The sequence below is a fragment of the Micrasema longulum genome, unplaced genomic scaffold (assembly GCF_059751315.1).
Source record: "Micrasema longulum isolate JH-2025_06_02 unplaced genomic scaffold, ASM5975131v1 h1tg002094l, whole genome shotgun sequence".
NCBI classification, from domain to species: domain Eukaryota; kingdom Metazoa; phylum Arthropoda; class Insecta; order Trichoptera; family Brachycentridae; genus Micrasema; species Micrasema longulum.
The window spans coordinates 260,814-270,685 of NW_028279261.1; the positions used below are offsets into that span (position 1 = coordinate 260,814).

The 9,872-nt window shown below is 32.5% G+C and overlaps 1 long non-coding RNA gene across 1 annotated transcript; it reads right to left on the bottom strand.

Moving 5' to 3' along the window:
* Positions 1-1,399: 1,399 nt before the first annotated feature.
* LOC148273056 (uncharacterized) lies at positions 1,400-8,225 on the bottom strand. Its single transcript, XR_015824697.1, has 2 exons — positions 7,708-8,225; positions 1,400-3,329 (listed from the first exon to the last, which is right to left on the bottom strand). It is a non-coding gene; the product is annotated as an uncharacterized LOC148273056 (long non-coding RNA).
* Between the last annotated feature and the right edge of the window lie 1,647 nt (positions 8,226-9,872).

The window sequence follows — 9,872 nt, forward strand, 5'->3', positions numbered from 1 at the left end:
TTTCAAAAGTGGATTTTTCTGCAATTAAATTTCTTTAAATTTATCTAAACTGTTGGGATCAGGAGGGATATACTAATGTGGGCCAATCAGGAACTTCTCAGCATTTGCTTATGTGGAGAGGAAACCACTCAAAACTCTTCAGGAGAAGCCGGCCTGTTGGCAGTAGTCAACAGGCCTTCCGTTCCACTAGAGGAGTGTTCGGCATTTTCTTCCCTACTTTGGTTTATTTTACCAATAAAAATGAATAAATGGTTGAGTTGATGGAACACGGCGCTGACACCTTTAGGCACAATTATTAGTGTTTACATTCTTAAATTATATCTTCAATGCGCTTATTTATAATATTCATCCAATATTATATCCATTTTTTTTTAACCACAGTTCAAATTTCAAGATGTGTGAGGAATAAAACCATAAAGGAACTCGTCTTTTATTTTATTTTGATTGTTATACTAAAAATACTTATCCTTATAATTTTTATTTCCTACATATGTAATATTAATAGTAAAATTATCATTACAAAATATTTTAAATATCGTCTTCTACATGAAAGAATTCATTCTAACTTTCTTCAAAATTCAAATCAGAATCTAGTGTCACCAATCTGCTTATCACTTAAAATCAGTTTGATACAATATTATTGAGATGATTATTATATTTTAAAAGATGTATATTTAATAAAAAAAAACAGAAACATTTGATGAATATAGTAGACATTATTAAAAGTCATTGTTTTATCACTTATCTGTATAAAATAACACTAGTTACTTAATAACACAGTTCCATAGAGATAAGGTAATACAACACGCGAGAAACGGGATGAGGTATACCTCGAGACAAGACCTAGTCTATTACTACAGAAGTAAGCGTACCGCTCTAAAATCCGTTCCACATAAGATACTTAAATTAACTCCTTAGATCACATATTATTAGATTAAAAATTATCTAAATGACCTTATTAGACAATAAGAATATAAAACCTACAGAAATAAATGTAAAATGTAGAATTTATTAAACTTTTTGTACATAATATAAATTGTACATTGGCAGCCTATTGCCAAATGGCAACTTTTTTCTAAGTATTGATAGCTGTTTTCATAGTTGACTGTCTTAGAATGGGGTAAATAACGCCAGTTAAACAGTCAAAGCAGCTTTGTATAAATGTATGATATGATATTATGCATGATAAATAAATATAAAAACATAGCTAATGTTTTAATCTCGAAAGACTTTTACCAAAAAAGTCCAGATCTTATCTCGAGTTTACAATATGACACAATCGAGGCGTTAATTTTTTGGGTTTCCAAGTGTATAATATTGCATTTTATGTCATTTACTGTTAAGTACTTTTTGTTTGGCATGTACGCCTTTGTTGTTGGTTTTAGCAATTTAGTGTTGATTTTGTTTTTGTATAAGAGTCCTCAGTCATCCTTGTAAATTGTCTTCTTTCCTAGTATGTATGTCATTGTGTATAACGACATTTATGTATATCATATAAACTAGTGGTTCAAAAATACCCAGTACCCCGAATTCCATTGTTGTTATATCAGTTTTATGTTATCCAATTTTTTTATACTGTTTTCACCCTTCCAGATAGTTTTTGAAGATTTTGAGGGCTAATCTTTTAACTCTCGCACGTTATTTATTAATGTGGACTGCGTCAAACATCTTTTTAAAGTCAAGTATAAGCGCATTTCTTTCATCTCGCTGTTGTCATCGCTGTGGGTGTACCCTTTCTTCTTTGCAATCCGTGTTATTCTTTGGTAATGTAATTAATGTTTTCCAGATGTTGATTCAGTCGATTATGTAAATATCTTAATTAGGATGGGCGAGTTTGCAGTAGTAAAGATTATTTAATTGTAAAGATATGGCCCCCAGCAGAACTTGATAAACTATAATCAAATAACAATAGTTTTATAACCACATTATAAACAGGATATTTCAGTGATGCGCTAACATATCGACTTAGAGGATACAAGTAGATTAAGGGTATAATCGTAAAAGTTTTGTAATTTTTCGATTACAGTTCACAGTCCTCTACTCCATACTTGGAATGCAATTATGTTTCCATCTATTATTTGATAAATTCTCACATGAAAAGGAAGTTTTGCAGACATAGCAAAACCAATCGGGTTCTGGTCCATGAATATTGTACAGATGGTATGCCATTGAATAAGTGGCCAAGACGCCTTCATAATGCACGTTGCAAAGTGTACAGCTTAGCGTTAACCATACATGACCTTTGATGTAGTTCTCTTGTAGTGGAAAAACGTATTCAGCATTTTCTGAATTATTGTAACACACGTTGAACTTCTTCAAGTTGAACGTAACTATAGGATAAGTGACCTCCTGTAATCTCAGCTCAGGCACTGTTGCCATTTGTAGCTGGTTGGCGAAGTGTACAGGATACTGGCCGGACTCAAAGTCCTGCATCTGTCCCAGGTACCGGACATAAGGATACCCCCACAGAGGGATGAAGTAGTCCGTCTCTGTATCTATGCCGTCTGTGCATAAACTGAAGTCCTCCCGCAGCTCCGAAAGAATAGTTAGCATCTGGGTTTTCTTCTTTGTCGTAATGAGTTCGGACTTCGTCACAGTATCGATCAATTGCGTAATGTACTGGAGGATGAAAACGGAGGAGAAAGACTCTGATTTGAAGGCGGGCTTAAATTTTAAGTTTAGCGATCGAGATTCCAAGTTCGGTTTGTAATTGTTACAAAGCTTGACAAGTTTGTATTTGGAATAATGCACGTTTTTACGGAGCACTTGGAAATTGGGAAAACTGACGGTGAGAGCTGTGTGTGGCCAGTGCATTATGTCAGATATACTTACAGAATTCGGTTGGATTTCGTTAAAGGCGAAATCGCGCCCCATGTTCAAAAACGTTTCGTCGCTAATTATTTTAGTAAGGAAAATTGTTCTTAGCTTTTTATACGGACATGCCACATGGGCTATGTACTTGTCTCCGACGACAGCGGTGCCGGTATCCTTACGGGCGGATTTTTCAAATTTCTGTTTTGAGTTTTCGATCAGGAAGTCTTTTAGCTGCAAAATGCGAACTAAATCACTTCTCAAAAAAACTGTCAAATCATGAACACAACTCAATTTGACAGTTTTAGAAGGGAAATTGAGAACAAATTTCCAAATCAACATTTTGACACATTCTGACATCACTAATTCATCTACTTCTTGAAGAGGGGGATATTCCGGAATTATTTCTTTGAATATTTCGATATAGATTGTTTTGCTTTTGGGTAAATCCTCAATTTTTAATATCGGTGGGAATTTGTCGATTCTCGTTAAAAACTTAATTAAATTAAAATTTTTGCCTGAAATAAGAAAAAAAAAACAAAAGTTAAATATTTTTTAATAGAATGTACAAACGTGTGTTTTAGATAAAAGTGCGAGAGTTTCCTTATATGGGCACAAAACATAACGTATTATTTAGGGTCGGTTTTATAAGCATCTATCAAACTTTCGTAAGTGTTACGAATTGTTAACCGTTCATTACGATAACTGATGGTTTTGTGTTTTTTAAACCATTTTTGTTAACGTACAGTCGCCGGTAAGCATTTTCAATTATCTACATTTTTCTGTTAATTGTCTATGAAAAAGCTTTTTATCTAATAGCCCAGGAATTTTAGGTTTTAAACATAAAATGTTTCATAACCAGCTGATTTTTTGTACATGCGTTCTAGATGTGGTAATTTATCATTACTTCAGGGGGACCGGTGGTATATAACATACTTAAAACCGTAATAACTTTTAAACGCAAGCAGCTGCTTTTATTTATAAGGGAAATCATACAGCCTTTATATAAATACAAGTTACAAAAGAACAATTAAAAAAAGTAAGACCAATTACAGATTTCACATGAATTTATTATGAATGCAGGAGGAAAGGAGAAAAAATAAACAAAATTCTAAAATGGAAAATATATATAAAAATGTAAATATTAAATAAAAAGTACATAAAAGGGATAAGACATTGTATGGCTCCAACTCTACTTTCCTTCCCCTCTCTCTCACAACCAACAATAATGATTTAGATGCAGGTAGTAGATGTACATATGAATAAGTAAAAATTAAGATTAACATATTACAACAGAGACGAAGAACATTTAAGAGAAGGTGATATATAAGTCTAGGCATCTTCAGAGCTTATGACCTGTCATTGGCTGGTTTAAGTGGCCACTTTACACACTGTGTAACATTCACCATTCTGCCCATATTTGAACATCTATACCCCTTCAATTCTTTCATCTGTTGACGTTTGTGAAGTTAAAGAGCTGAAACCTTTATTTATGCGGGTGAGATTCATCTAATTGAATTATTTCACCTAGATACTAGGCAACGCCTGAAATTATTATTTTTTCAATTTCTATACTTATTCATGGACCAGGTGGATTTATCAACAATATTTTGAGTTTGTCCAAATTTTTGTAGACAAGGACTGGATTCAACTCCCTGGGGAGCTGTTAACATTAACATTTTACAACAGAGATGAAGAACATTTAAGAGAAGGTGATAAATAAGTTTAGGCGTCTACAGGGCTTATGACCAGCCTATCCCCAGGGAGTTGAATCCAGTCCTTGTCTACAAAAATTTTGACAAACTCAAAATGTTGTTGATAAAAATTAAGAGTTGAAATTAAAAAGCTAAAATTAAAAGATAAAATTAAAAGTTAAGCAGGAGATAAATTTAAAATGCATTGAACAGATCTGATAAAAATATGGTATTTACAGTGCAATATGTTGATGTTACTAAAACTGACATTATAGGTAATCTGTATTCTTCGAAGAGTGCTATTTTTCATATAATTAGTCATTGAGTTAGGAATTAGCTGGAAGAATTTAGAGCATGATGTTTTAATCATAAGATTACGTTTTATTTATAAACAAAAAAACATCGGGGTTGTTTCGCTATCGAGGCATTATTAAAATAAGATTTTTGCATTTTTCTTTAAAGAGATTTTCTGATTTTAAATCGACTATTATACTTTGGATGAAAGAGCTCTTGTTATCGGCAGTTGACATTTGTGGATTTTTAACACTGAATCACTTCTGCACTTTTATTTTTATTTATAAATTTATTGCAAAAAAATAATATACATACTTAATAACAGGGAATCTATATAAAACCAATTAATGTAAAATGAAAACGGAGTGTTCTCTGTTTATGATAGTCTCAATCTAACATGGCACAGCCTGTTCTAAGATGGAGATTTTTTATCTTTAGAGCGTAAGTAGTCATATACTAATAAAACAATAACATAAAAAAGAAAAACTAAAACTACTTAATTATAAATGCCTAGCTAATCAAATGTAAGAAATTAAGAATCGTTATTATACAAATATAAAGTATATTTATGTGCCAAGAATATATGTTACTTCAACATAACCTAGACTAGACCACTAGCACTAGACCTTTTCATCAGACGCAGATGAAGCTTGGCTTTGGCCACGACTGTTTACAGCTATTTCTGAAGCTGTTTATCTGTCAACTCAATCCCGCATTTATTTTATCCAAGGCACGTAACTTATTCAGCAAATGTTGTAACGTTTACAGAATTTGCGTAGCGCCGCCGTCGCAGTGAGCTGAAATCGTCTTTTAATAACGCGTCGGTAGCGAAACAACCCGATCTTTCAACCCAAGTTTTTTGGTTATTAGACATAACCGTAATCTTGTGATTAAAACACCATGCTCTAAATTCTTCTAGCTACTTAAAAGTATGTAATATCCCACCATTATAATGAAATATCTCAAGACGCAAGCCGGGGAGGCGTGGGGAGCGTTGGGTTATGATTAAGTACCACATCTTGAACACATGTACAAAAAATCAGCTTGTTATTAATTTTTTTTAATTGAATCGACATTCACTTCGTAACACTATGACATTGTGAACAATATTCTGTGTTTACTATATTGGTTTTATATCATCCGTCGATGGGAGGAGTGCTCTCTTGAAACTACAGTAGTGTTCTTGTAAAAGAATAAAACTGTGTAACACTAATAACAAAGTTTTATTTTCATAATAATTTGTTATTAATTAATTCGATCCGTAAGCGCTTAGAATCTTCTTGGGTTATCCCCGATCACTGGACTATGCAGTTTTTATCAGGTCATGGTAAATTTAATAAAAAAATATTTGTTTTTAATATTGTTGACTTCTCTTCGTGCTGCTGCGGATATCCTAACCAATCTTCTGAACACATCCTGTGGTCTTGTCCCTTTCCCTTTCGCTATGATTACCGAATGGAGCTACTTGCTACTATCCGTGGCCCTGTTATAGGTCCTGTCGGATATACAGATCTGGTGGCTTACAAAAAGAATTTCAAGACTTTTAAAAAGATTTGTAATCATTTCGGCGAATTGATCATGTCCAATCAATTTAATCCCAGCCAGTGAAGAATTCACTTCCCTCTTTTCTCAATCCAATGAAGTACATATTATGTACTTCTGGATTACCTTCTTTCAGCACAAAGATGCTAAGGCTACCAGATTTCAGAGAGCTCCTCCGGGCAGATTTTCTCGTTTGACAATGAGCAAATTTTCCAAGTATGTGGGCACCGCCAAGGAGACTTATGTCCTCAGATGCGGTGTGCGGTATGTGGTGGGCAAGCTGTTATTAATTAATTTATTTATTTATATATACGCTCAATGGACATTTTTAAGGACATATTTATACATAGGAAATTATTATAAGGGAAAATAGAAAGACACAATGGTATTTAGTAAACTTGGTGGGAGTGGAAGCGGGAGAGAGGTGTTCATAATTGAATTTGATTCAGTGATCGTTTGAAAGAAGACAACTTGTTATCAAAGAAATCAAGACTGGTATGTTTGTTGGCAGACCTAAGAATTCTAGGCATAGGGGAATAAAAACCATAGTTAGTTCTATGGTTATCGGTATGAAAGAGTAAGTTTTGTCTGAGGTTTTTAGTTGGGATATTTTATTTTATTGAGTTCAGTAGTTAGGCGCATCAGAGAGAGTTGAGAATTTTAAATAGGACTAGAAGGTTGCATTTATTTCGACGGTCTTGAAGAGAAGATATATTTAAGGTAGTTTCAAACTCATTAAACTAATATTGGTCTCTGGATAGGCCCAACCTCCAGTCTATCTTTCTTAAAAATCGATGTTGAGCTGATTCAATATATTTGATGAAACATTTTGTGTTTATGGCTATTTTTAGTGTAATATTCCTGGGCTATAAGCTCTTTCTGTCAAATGCAAGCAGAACGCGTTGCTATTTTCTGGATTTAAAAATACATTGATTACAAACATTAAACGATTTTTAGCAAAGTTTTTACGCAAAAAGTAAGCAACTATTCCAATTCCTTGACAGTAGGTAAGGAACAAATCGACATTTTTTGTAATAAAAAACATTAGAGTGGCATAAAACAGTATTTTTAATAGAACACAAATAAATATATGTACTTTTATTACTTATTACAACAATATATCTTGATAGTAAATACATTATTTAGATATGAAATTGTATCTACAAACAAGTATATCTTTACTCGGAAACCAGGCTCTTTAAAGATCTCGGAAGGCGAGAACTAATTTATAGGGACCCGTCACTATAGGTCTACAAAGGTCGCAGTGACAAGAGTCAGAAGCATATATAATTTTTCTGAATATGATTTTAAAAGAATAAGGGGTAATATTTTTGAAACTATCCATTAAAAGGGAAATAATATTTACCTGATGCATTAGAGCTATTATTGCTTGACGAATTACTGGAATTTTCTTCCATTTTAACTTAAGAAAATGAAATACGATATATTTTAACGCCGCATCGGCAAATTTTTGTCCAAGGTGAAAATTAGTAATTATCTTTACTAAGTGACAATGAAGCCAAGTGAGACTGTGTTAATTGTGGTTTATTATATTATATTTTGATTTGACAATTAACAGTCAGTCAAATATTAATACCAATCAACATAAACACACAGAAATACACACAATCGCAAAACGCACAAACATATCACAATTTGAGATGACAGTATTTGTATTTGACAGCAAATTTGAATGCACAGACAAATGACATGACAAGATCAAAGATGAAGATTTTTCATCATAGAAAATAATAAATTTGGAGTGCGTTTCACAAAACATACACAAACGCTTCTTCTTCTTCTTCGTTTTTTCATGGCTTTTTCACATCTCAACTCGGATGTTCTGGCCAGTAGAGTATTTTTGTTTTTACGTATATACACATGTGTTAGTAATATAATATGTACAAGTTAGTATTTAATATAATATATGCATATAATTATAAAACATATTTACAGCTTTACACCATTTAAAACTAGATATTTACACAGGATTTTTTTTCCTTACGAGGGTGGTAATTTGATAGACTTGATTTATTGGGTCCACGTGTAATATTGAGTGAACATGATAAAAATAAAATAGGAATTAATTCATTAGTTACGTAAACATTAACCGAAGAAGCTTGTTTGCTTTGAAACCGGTCGGTGAAAAAATAATAAATAGTGGTTACAAAGTTGTTTTATTTATTTTATTATAATGAATAACCACAAAGTTAATGCTTCAAATATAAACTTTAAAATTTATCCTTAGTCCACTCCTATCTAGTTTTAAAGATCGTATCCATCTCACTCCACATATTCCATCTTTACAACAAGAACATAACAAAAATACTCAACTTATTAGCTCCATATGTTTAGATTTAATAATATTTAGAGAACACTGTAAAAATAAAATAGGTAGGATAAGATTCTTTATAGGCATTTTAAGGGTACTCTCCCCAATAGAATCCCTCCTTTTTTCTATTTTATCCTTTCTTATCCTTTTCATCCCCCCTAACGCTTCGGGAATGAAATCATTATTATTTCATTTAACTCTCTCGTATATTTGAAAAATATTTTTATATACTCACATATTTTTAATCTGTTCATTAGTATATCTACAAAAAGTATAATATAGTCGTGAAAAACTTTAATTGGACTCCTACATTATATTATAAAATGAATTGTTTATAAATTTTCTATTTTCCAAATAAATAAATAAATTTAAAAAATAAAATGAAAATTAGTCAATTATACCTCGATTAACATTTTTGGTCTTAGAAAATATGACCACATTTCAGATTATCGTAGGCAATTGAAATGGCTCAAAATTAGACAGCGGAGAGACTTTCACTCCCTCTCACTTCTGTTTAATGTACTTCATAGTCCTAACGCTCCTATATACCTGCGTAAAAAATTTCAACACTTATCAGTTCATGGTTAACCCCTTCGTTCTAATTCTCAAGGCACTCATTTAATACCCATCCACAATTCCTCTTTCTTCTCTAACTCATATAGTGTCCATGCGGCTCGACTGTGGAATCATCTCCCATCCACCATCAAAGATGTTACTACAGTATCTCTGTTTAAATCATGTCTGAAGAAACATCTCCTTTCTCTTCCTTTATCTCTCCTCCTTTCCTCTTTTTTCCTTTTTCCCATTGAGTAATAGTTTTGATTTAAGGTAATTTATAAACAATTACGTTTAATTCTATTAAAAAAAAAAAAAAAAATGTAAAACATGAAGAAATTTAATAAAAATACGTTGCTAGAAAAACGCAACATGGCCTCGGTAATAATAATAATGTTTGGATAATTTATATAGCGCCATTTTTGTGAAAATCACCTCGGGCAAATCACAAGGGCGCTGTACAATAAATAAATATCCCAACACGTCTTGCTGCTACAGAGCGCATGGACGGTTGGGATTCTAGTTCCTCGTCTCCAATTATGATATATATGAGCTAGATAACAGAACGTCTTGCAGCTACAGAGCGCACGGACAATAAGAAATCTAGCCCCTATTTACATTTTTATTTTCAATTTTTTTATTTG